General features: G+C 37.5%; 1 pseudogene; it reads right to left on the bottom strand.

Annotated features, from left to right (window-relative positions):
* The window catches only part of LOC150020843 (uncharacterized), a 557,669-nt pseudogene that overhangs the window by 486,969 nt on the left and 53,092 nt on the right, over positions 1 to 17,608 (bottom strand).

Here is a 17,608-nt window from a genome sequence, read left to right as displayed (position 1 = left end):
CTCTCCTCCCTTTATCTTAACCTAGACTTTGACTTCTGTCTTTGTCTTTCAGTAAATGCACTCTTAAATTACTTTCCAAAAGTCTGTGACCCTCCTGTGATCGGCTGACTGGGGGTTTCCTCCTCTCTCCTACCCCCACCAAACGAAGTCTCACCAGGCTTCTCTGAGATCAGAGAATCCAGGAGAGAAGATTCATTTCTCTTTACCCAACAAACAGCAGCCTAATCGTTTAGGGTGCTTCTAACACCGGCCAGCCTAAACTCCAGTAGACAAGAATGGAATGCTCCATTCTGTCTATAGGCGTTACTGGTAGGTTTTTACAGCATATTAAGAAATTTACGGTTTCAAAAATAACTAAGAAATGAAGATGCACTGCCCAAACCAAGAGCTACTTCCCAATGGCCATTGTTGGTGTGATGATGTTAGGGCAGTTCATGATACCCGGGTGTAAATAAGCTTGAGTAAAATCTCACTACACACAGGCACACACCCCATATACTTCAAATTTATGTGGCAAGCAAAACCTCAGCTAAACCATTCCAACAAATACTGAACGTCTGCAACAGAACATATCTTTTTAAATCCAGGATTTCTTCTTTCAAACTGTTTATCATATTCTTCAAGAGAAAAAAAAAAAAAAACTTGTAGTAAAACAAACAAACAAAAAACCCCCAGCATTTTTAAGTATTACTTTGTAACTGATAGAATAAGAGAAGTCTGATATTAAAAAAGAACTTTTGTCAGCTAGCAATAAAAAAGGAAAAATGACTGCATGCAAGATTTGGCCATTTCAAGGACATGAGATTTTCTATTCCTTTGGGTTTTCAGGCTCTTTCCATTGGATTGTAGCTATATCATTAAAACACACTTTTACACATAAAATGCCCATTTAACATTTTCAGTGGTACAATATATCCAAGCAGTTGAGATCCAAACTATTTATCTTGGCAGCAAAGAACAGCATGGTATTAATATACAGTCACATTCACCACCGCTCCCCAAGTCCAGCTCCCCACCACGGCCTGGTTCCTGCACCCCTTTAATGTATTTCTGAGACACTACTCATTATAATGATTTGTTTTCCTGGCTCTGTAACCAGAAAGTACATTTTTTAAAAGCAGAGTTATGTGTTTTTTACACAGGTTGTAAACATACGTGTATGTATAATGAGCAAAACTTGAAATGAAGAGAAGCATTTACCTCACACTTTTTATAAGAAGAATGATTTCTTAGCATACTGACCAGGTTTAAGCACTAAAAATAAACACAAATACCATATGTCACTTTCAGGGAAATAATACCAACTATATTTTTCATAAACAGGAAAGTTCTTATATTTAAAAAAAAAAAAAACAGCATTACATAATGATTGAAAGGATAAACTTGGAAGCCAGATTGTCTGAGTCCACAACCTGGCTCTCAGGTAAGTCACCTCACATCTCTTTACTTCAAGTGTGCCATCTGCAAAATGGGACTATTAATGGCACTTACCTTATAGGACTGTTTATTAAATGAGCTAACATGCATAAAGCATTTAGGACAGAGCTAGCATGTAGAAAACATGATTTATGAGTAAGCTATTATTGTCATTATTACCATAGTTACCCACCTTCAATATTTTCTAGTTTGTCACTAATTACTCCCCATGATATCAAAGAATTCTGGATTGTTGTCTATTCTAAGTTGTCATATTTGCAATATCAGGCAATTCTCATGCAGTCTTTTAAAAACTATAACTATGATTGCTAACACTGGCCACGTGAAGCATAGCTGGAAGGGTATATTAGCAATAACACTTCTAAAGCTCCTGTTTTCAAGTCAGTTTCAGGTAGTTTATCTTTTCCATGGATTCTACATAGCAGGATGCCCCTTTACAAGGCTCACAGGAAGATGTCAGATAGTTACTTTCCTCATAAATGGTCTCTCTGTTCCTTTATTATACATGTCCCAATCCCTGTCAATACTGCCATATCCTTCTGCCAAGTGACATGAAGCACAATACAGTTGCCTTAATATGAACTTGCTAGAACCCTGCTGAGAGCTTAAGGCCCTGATGCAATGTATCTTTATGCAATGAACAAAACAACACTGAAGTTTACACTGTTTTTCATGCTAAGAATGCATATCCATTTATCTTCATAATATAAATCTGTGTTTCATTTTACACTATCTTCTAGTAATGCTCATTTAGGATTGCAGATTAATAAGTGTGTTCAATTAATGATTTTACATTTTTCCAAATTAAATCTTCTTTCCACGCTAATTTTATAATTCAATTAAAATAATCCATCAAGTTTTCTTAGAATGATTTGCTCTTTATAAACCCCCTGCCAGTTTTTCCCCATTTTAATTGTTTGAGTAGACCCACTGCTGACATAAAGCTGCGGATAGAGAGAAATATTTTCTAAACTTTCTATATTAGTTAGCCAGGATTGCTGCAACAAAGTACTACAAACTGAGTGGCTTAAACAACATGGATTTACTGCCTCAGCTCTAGAAGCTAGAAGTTTGAGATCAAGGGTTGCTGCCAAAGAAAAATCTTTTCCATATCCTCTCTTCAAGTTCCTATTGCTCTATGGGAAATCCTTTACATCCGTTGGCTTGTAGATGCATCCCTGATCTCTGCCTTCATATTCCCATTCTCCCCCCTGTGCATGCCTTGGTGTGCACATTTCCCTTTTTAATAAGGACACCAGTTGTATTGGAGTAGGGGCCCACCCTACTTCAGTATGACCTCATCTTAACTAATTTTATCTGCAACAACCATATTTTCAAATAAAATCACATTCTGAGCTACTGAGGGTTAGGATTTCAATGTATGAATTTGGGGAGTGGCATACACAATTCAATCAATACCACTTCCCAAATTCAAAATGCTCTTGGGAACATGGCATGTCCTATGTAGTCCAATCTCCTATCCACACAGAACAGATATATCAGGCAGAGAGTTCACTGAACTCCTTGACTGGAACCTACTAGTTGTCTCAAAATCTTACCTGTCGTCTAACACTCAAGGTTTGCTTATATTTACCACAGGGTGGGAAACAAAGCAACAACAGAAGCCTTTCCCCTCACTTTGTTCATTCTCCTAAAGATTCTCAGAGACTTTGCAGTCAAAAGAAAGAGTAATGCTTGGATAATGCTTTCCAACTTAGAGATCACATGCATTATCTCATGACTCTCACAAATAACAACCTGCAGATAGAGGATTATGTCAAGTATTCTCATAAAGGGACCATGGTTTGAAGGATAAACATGCAGACTGTGAAGCCAGAACACATTGGGATGGATCCCAGATAAATGCTTCCTATTTTTTGACCTAAGATAGGTTTGTATGCTTCAGTAAGGTTTAAAAACAGGGCAAGTAAGAGCATTCACTTCATAGACTTACTGTAAGAATCTAACCCATATAAATTGTTTAGACTAATTTCTGGGGCATGAATGGTGCTCAGAAAAATTAGAAACTACTGTTATTTTACAGATGATGACACTGAGGCTCAAATGATGACAATGTTGACATTGATTTCTCCAAGATAATACAAGTGGTCATCGATGACACTCAACCATAGCCCCAGAACTGCTAAAGATTGTCCATGTCACCAGAAAGCATTCCAGCAACATACCATGTTTCATGTGCATAAAACATCACACTTGGAAGTACTGGAGATGTTTGGGGAGTCTGGCATAGGACTATACAGTACCACCCAGAACTGCTGCATGTTCAAGAAGCCCTAACTGCTGGACTGTCTGCTCAAGGAACTGGACACAGGGAATGTGAAGTCCTTGCAGAATCAGTTAACTACCTCTGCATAAGGTTCTAGAATAGCTGGCTTGGCTGACCAAAAAAAGCTAAGGAACCGCTGCCCTGAACATACACAAAGTTATATATATATGAGATGCACATGGGACAAGGCAATATGTATATTGTGTATCTCTTATTGCAACCAAGAGGGCTACTTGTGTTATTATTATTATTCCTTGAACTTGCTATGCTTTTCATGTCTCTGGAAAATATTCTATTTCTTATACCCTATTTCATATTATTGCTCTGCTTACCTTTAAGAATAAGTTGGAAAGGGAGGGAGAAAGACATGAATCAGTTGCCTCTCACACTCCCTCAACTGAGGACCTGAACCCTAACCCAGGTATGTGCCCTAACTGGAAATCAAACCAGAGACCTTTTGGTTGGCAGGCTGGTGCTCAATCCATTGAGCCAAATGAGCCAGGGCTTTTTGATGATTGCCAGGTGGGAGGGGGTGAGGGGGAATGGGTGAAGAGGTGAAGGGATTAAAAAGTAGAAATAGGTAGTTACAGAATAGCCATGGGGATGTAAAGGACAGTATCAGAAATGGCGCAGTCAAAGAACTTATACACATGACCCATGGACATGAACAATGGTATGGGGATTGCCTGAGGGAGAGAGGAGTCTGGGTGGAGGGCACAAAGGGTGAAAAATTGGGACAACTGTAATAGCATAATCAATAAAATATAATTTAAAATAAAATAAAATTTTACACTTAAAGAAAAAGAATAAGTCGTATTTTGTATTTTCAAATCTTCTGGGAAACCTTCGCTAATCCTGGCATGGCATAGAAAAACCCTCTCTCACTTTCTTCTTGGACAGAAGCTCCCTCCATCATAGCACTTGTGAGCTACCTTATAATCCCAGGTTTCTTGGTCTTTATTTACCATTTGTTTTAGTATGTGCAGTACTTACTATACAGCTTGGTATATAAATATTTACTAACTAATTGGAAGACTGATAAAATGAAAGAAGGAAGGCAGGAAGGAGGAAAGGAAGGAAGGAAAGAAAGAAAAAGAGAAGAAAAGAAACAAAACTAAACAAAATACAACAAAACGAAACAAAATCTCAGAGTCTTGGCATCCAATTAGTAGGCACATTATTTAACTTGACTTGTAATTTAACTGGCCAGAGAAAGGGAAGATGGAATAAGTGATGAGGGAAAAAGGTGTAATTTGTGTGTGATATTAAACAGCTTATAAAGCTCTGAGTTGTTCTGCCTGGATTCATAGAATTAAAAAAGAGACAAAATTTCCCTACGAGCATCTAGCCTGATTTGCATGTGCTCAAATCTTCAAAGTATTCCTTTTGATTCCTTTAATCAATAGCTATTTTAGAAAGTTCTTCATTACTTCCTAATTGTCAAAATTCATTTTCTTCACTTTCCCATATTAGAGGGAGATTTTTCAAATGAGTTAAGTAGATAAGCAATTTTAGAATCATTATTAACTTCAAGCATTTCTCTCAGTTATTAGTATGTCTCTTCTCTCTCTAGGACTAGATTATTTTCTCAGTTTTTAAAAGACCATCTGCTTCAATTTCTAGACTTCTTGTTTTTCCCAGATGTCTCAAATAAAGTCAATTTTACCCTATATTAAAAGTAATCTGTACTTACAATAACTGATCCTTGGTACTTTAATTTATCAGATCTCTGGTTTTGGATGAAGATGCAATGATTCTCTATTATTTTGCACACCTTAAAAATAGTAATTAACATTCATCATTACTGTGGGCCACAAAATATTTTACAAATGATTTAAATAAATATTCTGATCCTTAAATCGTCGTCGGCAGCCGTCCGTCTCGAGAGACGATGGTGTAGCTTCTTAAGAGTCTATCTGCACCACCGAGAATGGCTGTGCAGTCCGACTCGGGAGTGACACGGTATCTGTCTCCTCCCATGTTGAATCGACATCTTACGATGACGCTGGAGTGTCCTCTCCAGTGAAGCTGAAGCTACAGAGCCTGGGCAGGGTGATATGGAGGGTCTGCTGTTGCCCATGCAGCAGACCCCCCCTCTCTTCGCAGCTGAAGGGTCCAAGGGAAAGACGGAGTCAATACAGCTTGGCTTCAGGTGCGCTGCAGGAGTTGCCGGTGTTGACTACAACGTCAAACCGCCTTAGGGACTCCGGCTCCGGATTTTCTGTCGGGGTTTACTCCCTTAGCCTTTCCCCTGAAGAGGTATGCCGCAAGGCAGCGGAGGTTTTTTGGAGTCAGAGTTTTCCTTCTCTGATGTGCCCTGACTGGAAGATGAACCAGCGACACTTAGCTCGCAGGCCGACGCTCAATCCACTGAGCCAAACCAGCCAGGGTAGATCCTTAAATACATTGAAACTAAAGCACATGTTCACTGACAACCCCAACCATCTCACTATTGGGAATCTGTATTATAGAAATAAAAGCACCACATTATTGCACCATTATTGTTGTACCAAAAAATTGGAAACAGAATGAATGTCCATCAATAAGAGGGTGGTTAAAAATTTATGGTACATAGATGCCATGCAATATTATGCAGCTACATATATGAGTCCATGAGCCTGGAGAAATATGAAAAAATATTCAGCAGGTGGAGGGGAGAGAAAAGGAAGTTGGTGGGGAAGAGGAGAGAAGAAAAAGGAGGGTAAAAAAAGAGGGGCTTTCATGACATAACAATATATAGAAGATAATGTCATGTAAAACTGCATATGTGTATATAAATATAAAAACACAAAAGCATGACTTCTTGGTTATCTGAGGGAGACAGGACTGTACATTTTTACTTTCTTCTGTTGTATTACTGTTAATTTTTATACTTGAATTTTTCAAAATTTTAATTATTTTTTATCACTTGAATTATTTACATAATGTGAAAAACAGCATTGGATTACAGAGATTATAGGTAATACAAGTAGTCCCTCTCTATATCGTGGTTCACTTATCGCGGCCTCGCTGCATCGCGGGATTTTAAAAAATATTATATTTAATTATTTATTGTGGATTTTTCATTTTATCGTGGGATTTTGCAGCACTGTATATGTATGTTGTTAAAGTTACGTAGGTTTAAGAGGGTAGAATAAATGTAAGGTTCCTACTTCGCGTGGGAGTCTAGAATGTAATACCCGTGATAAGTGAGGGAATACTATACCTCCAGGCTATAATCAGTCTTCTTGATCGAGTATATGTTCTAGCAATTGTATTCTTTGTAAAAACAACCCTTGCTGATTTTCATTTTTAGTCCACTTTCATGACTCAGCTAATGTTATTCCTTATTAAATGGGTTCTCTACTTGTCTCCTCATATACTTAATTTCCTAGGAAGTCTCCAAAATTCCTCCGCATAAAACCTTCTTGAGTTTACATACTTTGTGGGTACCTCATTTTGCTGGATGAAATGAGGTACCTTGTAGGAGATGCCTGAACTCCTACATCAGGATGTATATCTCTCAGGGTCCATCCATTTTTCTTTTAAAATTCAACAGGAGCTCTATAGTGACCAAAGAAACCACATCAAAATCTAAAGATAAACACAGTTAGACAACAATACTGAAAATGCAGACTCCTGAATGACCATTAGTATGGTTGATCTTCTCTCATGACTTGCAGAAGTTTGTAGTATACAGACTTGTGAAAAAAACATGCTGATTCTGCCTAAGTTTGACATAATCCAGTCTTTTCACCAACTCTGAAAAATGTGAAGTCTAGCTGCTTCAATTTAAGAAAGCATTTTAATTAAGTAGTAAACAGAAGTTATTAATTATAATAATCAAAAAATTCCAGTACCCGTGTAGAAAATAAAGAATCAATTAATGCAGGTATAATTTCTAGGCCATTATTATTACCATGTGTTTCTTTAATTATCTTTCCCCTCAGGGACTTGATGATTTGAAAGATTTGCTCTACCAAACAAATGAATTAATAGAGCAATAATTAATTTTTTTAAATGTTTAATGAGTCAGTGATATGTGTAACTGTCCATCACAGTTACTGATCAAGGTGAGGAAACCAGTATTGCACATGCAATCAAAACAATTTATTTAGAGGCAAATGGTTTAGCATCATGGATCAATATATAATTGCTGTTAGCTTCTTAAAAATAATGGAAACAGTTGAAGATACAACCTAGAATTCAACATGTACATTGACCTCTGTCTCAGAATCAGAGTTCCATAGCCGAAGAAGAGGTTAAGGTTGAAAATCAGCTCTATTGTAATTCACAAATTTGGTTTTTTAAAACAAGAGGATTAATTTACAGAAAGAATAGCTGTGCAGTGACCCATGAAAATCTTGAGCCTTGACCTTACACTAAGGGCAGAGGAGACAGATGGACGTGAGTGATGAGCTTTCAGCAACCTTCTAATTTCACTTACAAAGATTCAGGTAATGGATAAGAAGAGGCAAACATATCAGCAGAAGATAATGGATACATTATTTTCATTAGCAGTTTATGCCTATTATTTAACTTCTTCTATAAGATCAGCTTTGTTTTGTTTGTCCTGCCCTGAAAAGATAAATGCAGATGTATTCATATTCTCTGGAAACTAGAATCAGATGACCAGGTCAAAGCAAATCCTATTGGAAGCACCAGCTTTCATGGCAGATGCCGTAAAGGATAAATCAATGACCACGGGGAAAATTTCCTGCACGAGAAACTTCTTAAATGCAAACGTCCAAAATTGCCACTTGATCAAGTTCCAACCTTGTGAACTAGGCTATCAAGTTTTGAAACTTTGAGAGTCATGCAAGTGTTGTTGTTTTAATAAAGAGCATGAAAGTAGTAAATATCACATCACAATGAATTTGCATGAATCCCCACTTTGTTCATTCACAAACCACAGAGAGCTCACAGAAAAATACTGTCCCAGCACTTTCAAACCATGACTCCATTAAAAATTAAATATCTGAGGTTAGAATGAGGTTTTCTTATTAAGCTGCCATTTCCTTTATAAAACAGACCATTTTGTACTTACTGCTACCCTTTGAACTCTTACAGTGGATAATAAAACTAAACTACAAAGCATAATTTGTGATGCTGAGGATACTGTAGATTGTAGGTTTTTGCTTAGTGGCTTATTTTAAATGCTCACCAATCCCCAGAGGGACAACCTAGCCATTAAGTCTGAATTGACAAAATCGGCTGGCCCCTGAAAGTAATGCAAACAACTCCAAATCCTCATACAGACAGTCTCCAGCTTAGGATGGCTCAACATACAACTTTTCAACTTTACACAGATGCAAAAGCAATACATATTCAGTAGAATCCATACATCAAATTTTGATCTTTTCACAGGCTAGTGATGTGGTACAATCCACTCTGCAATGCTGGGCAGCAGCAGTGAGCCATGGCTCTCGTCAGCCATGCAATCACCGGGGTTGACAACCCATACTTACAGTGCAGTACTGAATGCATTTTTTCCACCTAGGAGGGTTCACTGGGACACAACCCCATCGTAAATCAAGGAGCATCTGTAAGTAGTCTTGTTGGCGACTCACCATATTGACAGCAGGGTCCCTGAAAACCCCCAGAACACTGGCACTGTTGGGCTTCACTGTCTGAGCATCTCCCCCCATTGAAACAAGTCCCCATTTCAGAGACAGCTGAGAGGAGGGTAGACAAGGAGGGATGAGGAATGGTGTCAAGGGAAAAAAATCAAAATCTTCAAAGTAAGCACCACGTTCCTAATATATCATCTAGACATTTCCACCAGCCCCAGCCCCTCCATAGCAAGGTGAAATACTGCTTTCATTACAAGTTAAGGCCTTGCTCTCTAAAGCCTCGTAGAACTCTGTCTGTGGTAGCATCTGGCTCACCCTGAGGCTCCTAGAAATATAGAATTTCAGACCCCACCCAGACCTACTGGATCAGAATCCACATTTTTTAAAGATATAAGTTGATATGAAATCACATTCAAGTTCAAGTAGCTCTGGTCTAAAAAAAACTCCATGAATAAGATGACTGTGGCCAAAACAATGTAAAAATCAAGAAAGAAATATCAATATTTCCCAGAGGCAAAGGACTGTGATAGGTCTCATGCAACAGTATAAAGAGTCCGCCTCACAATCATGAATATTCAAGAGTTTGTAAGAGTTGAAATGACAGCTCACGATGCTTTTCACTGAGCTTAAACCAGCCAGCTGCACTGCCGGCAAACTCAGTGACCACTAACACTAAGTCTGCTTAGCATGGGAAGCCTGAGGCGACTTCACCGAGATCTCTCAAGAGAGAAGGCACAGTGGGGAAGGAAGCAGGATGCTGACAAACTCCCTAAGGTATAGGATAGCAGGAGAGATAAATCATCGTGCTGTGGTACTGCATTGATTGCAACACACTGAAGCATTTCAAGTGACTTTGCAATAACCATAAACACATAGGGAAAGGCACCGCTAAATGGAGCCATTTCTCCTGGCATGCATGAACTACAGAATGCCACAAGTTCTGCTGTCTGAGTGCTGTCAAATATTCTCCAAGGTTCTAGAATATGCTCACCAGACGTTTGTGAAAGGACTGCATACCTCATCTTAAAAAGTAACCTGCCTCCAGAGTTCTGCAATTAATCATGACATGTACAGGCTGAGAAATCCCATTTAGATTTAGCACGGTGATTTCCCTCTGGACTTTTGAATCAACTGTGGATTACAAATTTGATGATATGGGAAAGGGGCAAATGGAAAAGGGTGATGGAAGTCAAGGTGTAACTGGCTGGCTTTAAATAAACTGTCTTTTATTTAAAGAGACAGAATATAAAGTGGCAGTTCTATGGGTCTTGAGTTCTGACCTACCATTAGAAACGCTTAACAGAAAAGCTTTTTTTTTTTTTTTTGCATTTTTGCACATGTCATGAGTGAATTTGCAGTCCAAAGAGATGCTCTGAATCTGTGGAGATTCTAAAGATGCCTAAAACCTGACAGGCGTGATATGATTGAAGCCCAAAACAGAGTAAAACCATTACTTCAAGTGACAAAGAGTTAGACAGGAAGAATTACAACTTACAGCGCAGGCAGCCAGGTTCATGGTCCTGCCGGCTCCAACCATGGCAGCACCTATAGATGGTCTGTTGCTCCATGCTGTATACCTGTCTATAGATGGTATAATACTGGGTCCTAAGAAACACAGGAATTTAGATCATAAGGCAAAGCTGTCGTCTTAACTGCACAAAAAATTCTCCCTCCAACCCAAATTCTGCCATTTATACACACAAAACCCAGATATTATTTGCATATATTATACATGTACATATATGTGTGTGTGTGCATGAGAGAAACCCTCATGTCTTGTGGTATAAACTGTTGTAAGAGGCACTCAAGCTACCAAGAATGAAACTCAAAATTATGAAGTAAAATATAATATAATGGAGGATAATAGATACATGGTTTTTCAACTTGAGAGTGAAGGTTCCTCATAGATTGGTTCCACTACAGCATGGACTCTCAACAATGGTGATATCACCATTGGTTCTTGGGTGGGAGGGGTGGAAAAAATCTTAGCTAGTACACTGGTTTGTGGACTTTTAAAGGACCACAGTACACACACAGCTATGAAGTATACTTGGGACATTAAAGCTTCATGGGGGAGGAGGAAAATTACCTTTTTTTTTTAAGTTTACAAAGGCTCCTTAGGGGTACAATAATGAACATAGGTGGAAAACACTAAATTATGGCTATTCACACTGACATCTTAATATACTGTAACAACAAACATTGCTAAATTGGCTAATTTCCTTTCTATCAAATCAATTTTAGATTTATTATTTATGTCAAAAGTATTACCATATTTTCTCCTCTTATATATCTATTCCCAAACCCCCTTCATTATTCAAAGCCAATTTCAAGTTATGTTTCCTCCAATTTCCCTTTCCCCACCATACCCATGTATATTGCTCTCTCAAAAAATGGGACTTACTGACCATATCACTTTTATGACAGTCATTCACTATTTTGAAGTGTAATCTATTATCTGTAATGTGTATCTCTCCAATAAGGATATAAGTATAGGTTTGCATACCTATATACAAACAAAAGGGATATTAGTTTGGCAAAAATGCCAAACATCTTTGAATACTGCCTCAACTCCAAAGCCAGTATCATAAATATTTACTGAATAAAAAAATGCATAAAACTACTAAGCTATTGAGAATAAAACTATAAATTATATTTTTCTTCTTTATGTTTGTTTACTCAAGTCTGAACATCTATTGGTAATGAACTTTTTTTGGTTCAGTCTAATATCAACAACGATTAAACCTTATGGGGCAGTTCAGAAAATCTGAACAAAAAGTCATTTTCAAAAACAACTACTCTAATGAACAAACATATTGAGTCCCTAATGGGTACCAAACATCATGCCACATGTGTTAAATATGAGTTTAATTAATCCTCATAATATCCATGTATGGTACTATTTTTTTCTAACTTTATAGACTAAGGCACACAGAAATGTAGGAACTTTGCCTAAGGCCAGACAGCTAATAAGAGCCAGGAGAAGTTTTCCAATTTAAAGTTCATTTAAAGGTCCTGAACATAGAGCTAAAAGAGACTATACATATAAAGTTTAAACACACACACACACACACACACACACACACACACACGTACACATGCAATGTATATGTAAATATATAATAAAATATTTAGTCTTATAATATTTTATTTAGTCCTATATTATTGGTGTTCTGGAATTTCTATACAAAAGAAAATCCAGTTATTTATAAATGTCTCCAAGTTTCCTTTGGCAGTAGTAGTAGTGATAATAATAATAAATGTATTAATCTAAAGCCATACTGTTTTAATTCTTGAATTTAGACTCAGTTGATTCATTTACCTAAACTTAACACATTAGCAACTAGTTGTATTAGAGGTACTTAGGTGTTTTATAAAACCATGTTAAAACTTTTTTTTTCAAAAGTCCACATGAAGCCTTGACACACAGAAAGCGCTGTACTTGCCTTTTCTCTCCTCTCCCAACCTGCCGAGTTAATCCTAATTCAAAGGCCATACTAAAATTAGAGAAGCTCTGGGTTTCAAAGTGTTAGAAGAACACCGGGGGCAGGTCAGATAGTCTTTCACAACTGTAGCTGCCCCAGAGCCAAGTTGTGCTAAATTTAGCAAACCAACACAATATTCCTTGTTTCTATCACTCTTCTGATCTTGAGCTTTCAAGAGTTTAGCATGACATGTGGTAAAATTAGTAGCATCTAACCCAATGGACCTCACACATACATGAGGCCAAAAGTAAATTAATAATATATCTTGTTTCTGAAGGAAAATATAGAACTCTGAAAGTTTCTGGTCAGCATATCTTAGGTTTATTTAGTTAATTATACAGTATAAGGATTTTCTAAAATGTACTGGAGGATATCTTTAGATGCAGTTGAGGCTTTTGAGGCTTTTGATTTTGACTCTTAGGTGTCTATAGGAACAGCAGAAGCCCCCTTACCGTCTTTCATAACCCACACACCCTCTCAGGTCGGCGCAGCCCTGTTTCCAGAGCTTGACGGTATGCGTGAATGCCTGGACACACAGGTGCAGAAGTCCCACCATGGTCAACATCTGGCCTTAAAGAAAAGTAATAATGCGATAAAAATAGATTGTTTCTTAATATTTTATACATGAATCATTCCTCCACTTTCCACAAAAATCTTGTGGTGACTTACATAAGTACACAGAGTAAGAGAGAAAATACAAGCCATATTAAAAAAATTCAGGCATAGGATAAAGTAAATTCATAATAAAATTTTTAAAAGAGGAGAAACTTAGAAGATAAATATAAAAGCCATAAGTTTCCATGTGCTTAGAAAAATTGAGCTGCAAGTTAAATTCTGAGCTCTTTCGTAGATAAAAGTAAAATAAATAAATAAACAAACAACAACAGAATTACATGCTATCCATGCAATTCTCAATATCCATGAAGAAAAAGCAGGCAAATTCATCAAAAGAAGTTAAATTTTCCTAGAAATTACTTCTGAATAATAATTTCCATCATATTTAGTTAGTTCAGCTTCGCACTCAATGCCTGTTTTAACTCAAATGTTTTGCAACCAGCATTATTATATTAATATTTTCTTAAAGAAAGTTCATACAAATTTACAGGACTTTAGACACATGATCTGTATTTTTTAAGTGTGTGGGGCTAGATAACTGATCACCTGGAGTGTCAGAATTAAATCCTTTTGTAATTTGAGAAATGCTTTACTCAGTGATAATTAACTTACTAGTCCATATGAATTGCTTTGTATTTGAAAACAATACTAATTATAAAAGCAGTTGGCCCCACCACTCATATTTTTCATGCAGTCGCAGTCACCTGCGTGCCATGCACTGACATCACTGGGTCAGACTTCGATGTTTTTTCTTGCTATCAAGAAACACAGTGAGCTTCGTCTCTGTATTCATGATCTGCTGAAAGTAGAAATGATTTCTGATTCAGGAGTTCTAGTCGGCTCCCAAATAACACTGTGAACTTGTCCAATGACAGAATAATAATAATGGTAAAACCTCTAATAGTAGTTCCCGCACTAAAATCAGTTATATCTTTATCACCTAGATCACCTTTCTGTGAGCACTGCTTTCTGTGGTTTTGGCTAAATCTCACCAGCTGATTTCACTTAAACCCCCTCTTACTTCCAGATATATATAAAATTGTTTGGACTGTTAATATCACCTAAAATGAATAAAATGCAGGTTGGACTTTAAGAGTTTGCATAGCACATTTTAATTCTTTAAGTAAACACTGTAATAAAACAATAAATGTAAAAACTACACATAAGTCAGACATCCATTATAATCTTCAAGAATTGGGTCTAAAGAAAACCTTAGCTATTAAAAATTCCATATTAGATTTTCTGAAAACTGACTATGCCTACAGCTTTAGTGGGCTTGCATGTTTTTTGTGAGCCAACCAGCCCGTCAGAATGAGCTCACAGCACTGTTTTTTTCAGTCAAGTTCAAAAAACAAACACCTCTTCCAGGCTTGAACTCCATTTTGTAACCTACTCTTCACTTATTCCATTCACCCATCCACCCACCTATCTCTCCATTCACTCATATATTTACTGTCACCTACATATAACAAAGACACCCCCCCCACACACACACACACATGCAAGGATGTGTCAGCCGTTTATTTGGGAACGAAGAAATCAGACTGGGAAGGAGCGTCAGCCAATAAAAGGTGCGTTATTGAGCCACCAATACTATAGATGACTAGCTCCCCTAAAGGGTGAGGGAGCCTGGGCATTTATACTCTCATCCTGTCAGTGATTTGTTGAGGGCTACTTCCTAACATTTCCCACAGAAGCACAGGTAGGCAGTGTCAGCCTCAAGAAAACAAAATAAGTCTTCGGGCAAAGCCCAGCAGGGATGCAGTGGTAAAGAGGAGGGACAGGGCTGCTGCTGTGACACTTTCAACTCCAGGGGGTACAAACCAAAGAGAGCTCCTATTCACTTGGCATCAATAACTTAAACAGAAGAGAGAGCGAGAGCAAGTGAAAGCACCTAAATAAGCACAAATGTGAAGTGCCATGAAAAAGTGATCAGGAGGCTGAAATAGAGAGAAGCTAACTAAGATTCATTGATTAGGAAAGCCTCAAGAAGAGGGGACACTGTAACCTGAAAGGGTCCAGAGAAGCCCCCCATTGAAAAGCCAGGGGATGGTATTCAGGTGGAAGAAATAGACTTATCACAGGCTCCAAAAGCGGAAAATGCTCGGCCTCCAGAGAATCTGAAAGGCCAAACTGGCTCAAATGACGAGGTGCTTGGTGGGGCAGAAAGGGCCTCTCAGGCTGAGGAGTTTTGATTTTATTCTCAGGGCACTGGAAACCGCAGATGATTTTTAGAATTCTGATTTCTGGCATTGTTTCCTATAGCCAGGACCTGGAGATGGTCTTGTGATACTATCTCTCTGACACCAACTTGACAATGACTTAGGTTATATCTGCTCCTGGACACTACAAGGAATAACCCAGCCCCATCCAGCCTGGCCACCAAGTCCCGAAAATCCCCCATTTCCCCCTCGGGGTTTTCCTGATTCCTACAAAGAAAGAATTCCTCAAGGGAGATTCTACCTTCATCCTGCAGTACCAGTGGGCACAGAAAGGCACAGCACAAATTTTAAGCATTACAAGAAAATTGTACCTGACTAAAGTTTCTAGAAAACTATCTGTTGTCACCAATTTTCACTAATGAATGTTAATGTGACATCAGAATGTCACATATTAGAACACTCAATCATAGTTAACAAGCAACATAGTTTTGGTTGAAATAAGTTTTTTTAATTTTAGGTTAACTCACACTAGGGGATGTTTAAGCACATGTGGGTAAATAATAGCAGTCTCAATTATTCTGCAGGTATCCTAAGTATATTTTAATAAAGAAATTAATTTCCTTTCTTAATTATGAAAGTTATAATTGCTAGTAGTAAAAACGTCTGAAAACTGGATAAATATAGAAAGTCAAACTTGCCCCCAAAATGCTCCAGATATAACCACTGCTAATCACCTAATGTATTCTATCCAATATTTTGGGGAGCACAGAAATGTATTTTTGCATAAATAAAATCACACTCTACTTACTATGGTTTAAATTATGTGACAAGTCTCTTTTTATTTAGGTAAAACTGGAATGTAGCATTACATAGGTTTCAGGTGTACATTATAATGTGACTTCTGTATACATTACAAAATGAGCAATACCAAAAGTCTAGTTACCACACATCACCAGACAATTGAACCCTTTCCTTTGCTCATTCTGCCCTCTCCCCAACACCTTTCCCCTCTAGTAACCACCAATCTGTTCTCTGTACCTATCAGTTTGTTTTTATTTGGTTTGTTCATCTGTTGTTTTTTCCTTTTACTAGGTTCCACCTATGAGTAAAATCATAAAGAATTTGTTTTCTCCATTTGACTTATTTCACTTAGCATAATACCCTCAAAGTCTATCCATGTTGTGACAAGTGACAAGATTTCCTTTTTCACATATATATACCACATCTTCTTTATTTATTCTTTTATTGACGGAGACTTAGGTTGCATGCATGTCTTGACTATCGTAAGTAATGCTGCAATGAAGATAAGAGTGAACATATCTTTCCGAATTAATGTTTTGGTATTCTACAGATAAATACCAAGAAGTGGAATAGTTGGATCATATGGTAGTTCTGTTCTTAACTTTCTGAGGACTCTCCACACTGTTTTCCATAGTGTCTGTGCCATTTACATTCCCAGCAGCAGTGCAGGAAGGTTCCCTTTTCTCCACATCCTCACTAACAGTGTAGCAAGTTGTTAATTTAGCCAACAGCATGGTATGAATATTTTTCCATTTTGAAATATATAGAATTACTTTAACTCTTTCGTTTTCTTTCCAGCATATGTACTTATCAGAACATTATAACAAATTTAGCCAACATCCTATTGATAGGCATTTAATTTTTCTAATATTTTGTGACTCTAAACAACTCTGATGTCAGCCCTCTTATATAAACAACTGAATTGCAGATTGGTTTTTTTCTTCTAAGATTTCCTTCTGAAATATTTGTTTCCTTTGTGTCCTTTTAGTTCAGTTTTTTTTTTTTTTTTCCTGACTCTCTCTTCTATGTTTTAGACTTTCTCAAGTATAGAATATCACCACCTGTCTATTCTTAAGCATGAGTCACTAGAAACTGATTGAAAGCTAAGTGTGATAGAAAGGACTTATAATTGGTGGGCTCGCTGTCAGCTGATTGGGGTGAATTTTTTTGAGAAGCTCCTCAATGTCAATGTACAGAAATCTGATTTCTAAGGCCAGTCAGTTTTTCCAGAAAAAGCTCCCTGACCTGCTGCCTGGAGAAGCAGACCCC

This window comes from Furipterus horrens, unplaced genomic scaffold (genome assembly GCF_987537825.1).
Source record: "Furipterus horrens unplaced genomic scaffold, mFurHor1.1.pri manual_scaffold_1, whole genome shotgun sequence".
In the NCBI taxonomy this organism is placed as follows: domain Eukaryota; kingdom Metazoa; phylum Chordata; class Mammalia; order Chiroptera; family Furipteridae; genus Furipterus; species Furipterus horrens.
The sequence above is the reverse complement of the archived record's forward strand: the minus strand, read 5'-3'. Positions and strand labels throughout refer to the sequence as shown.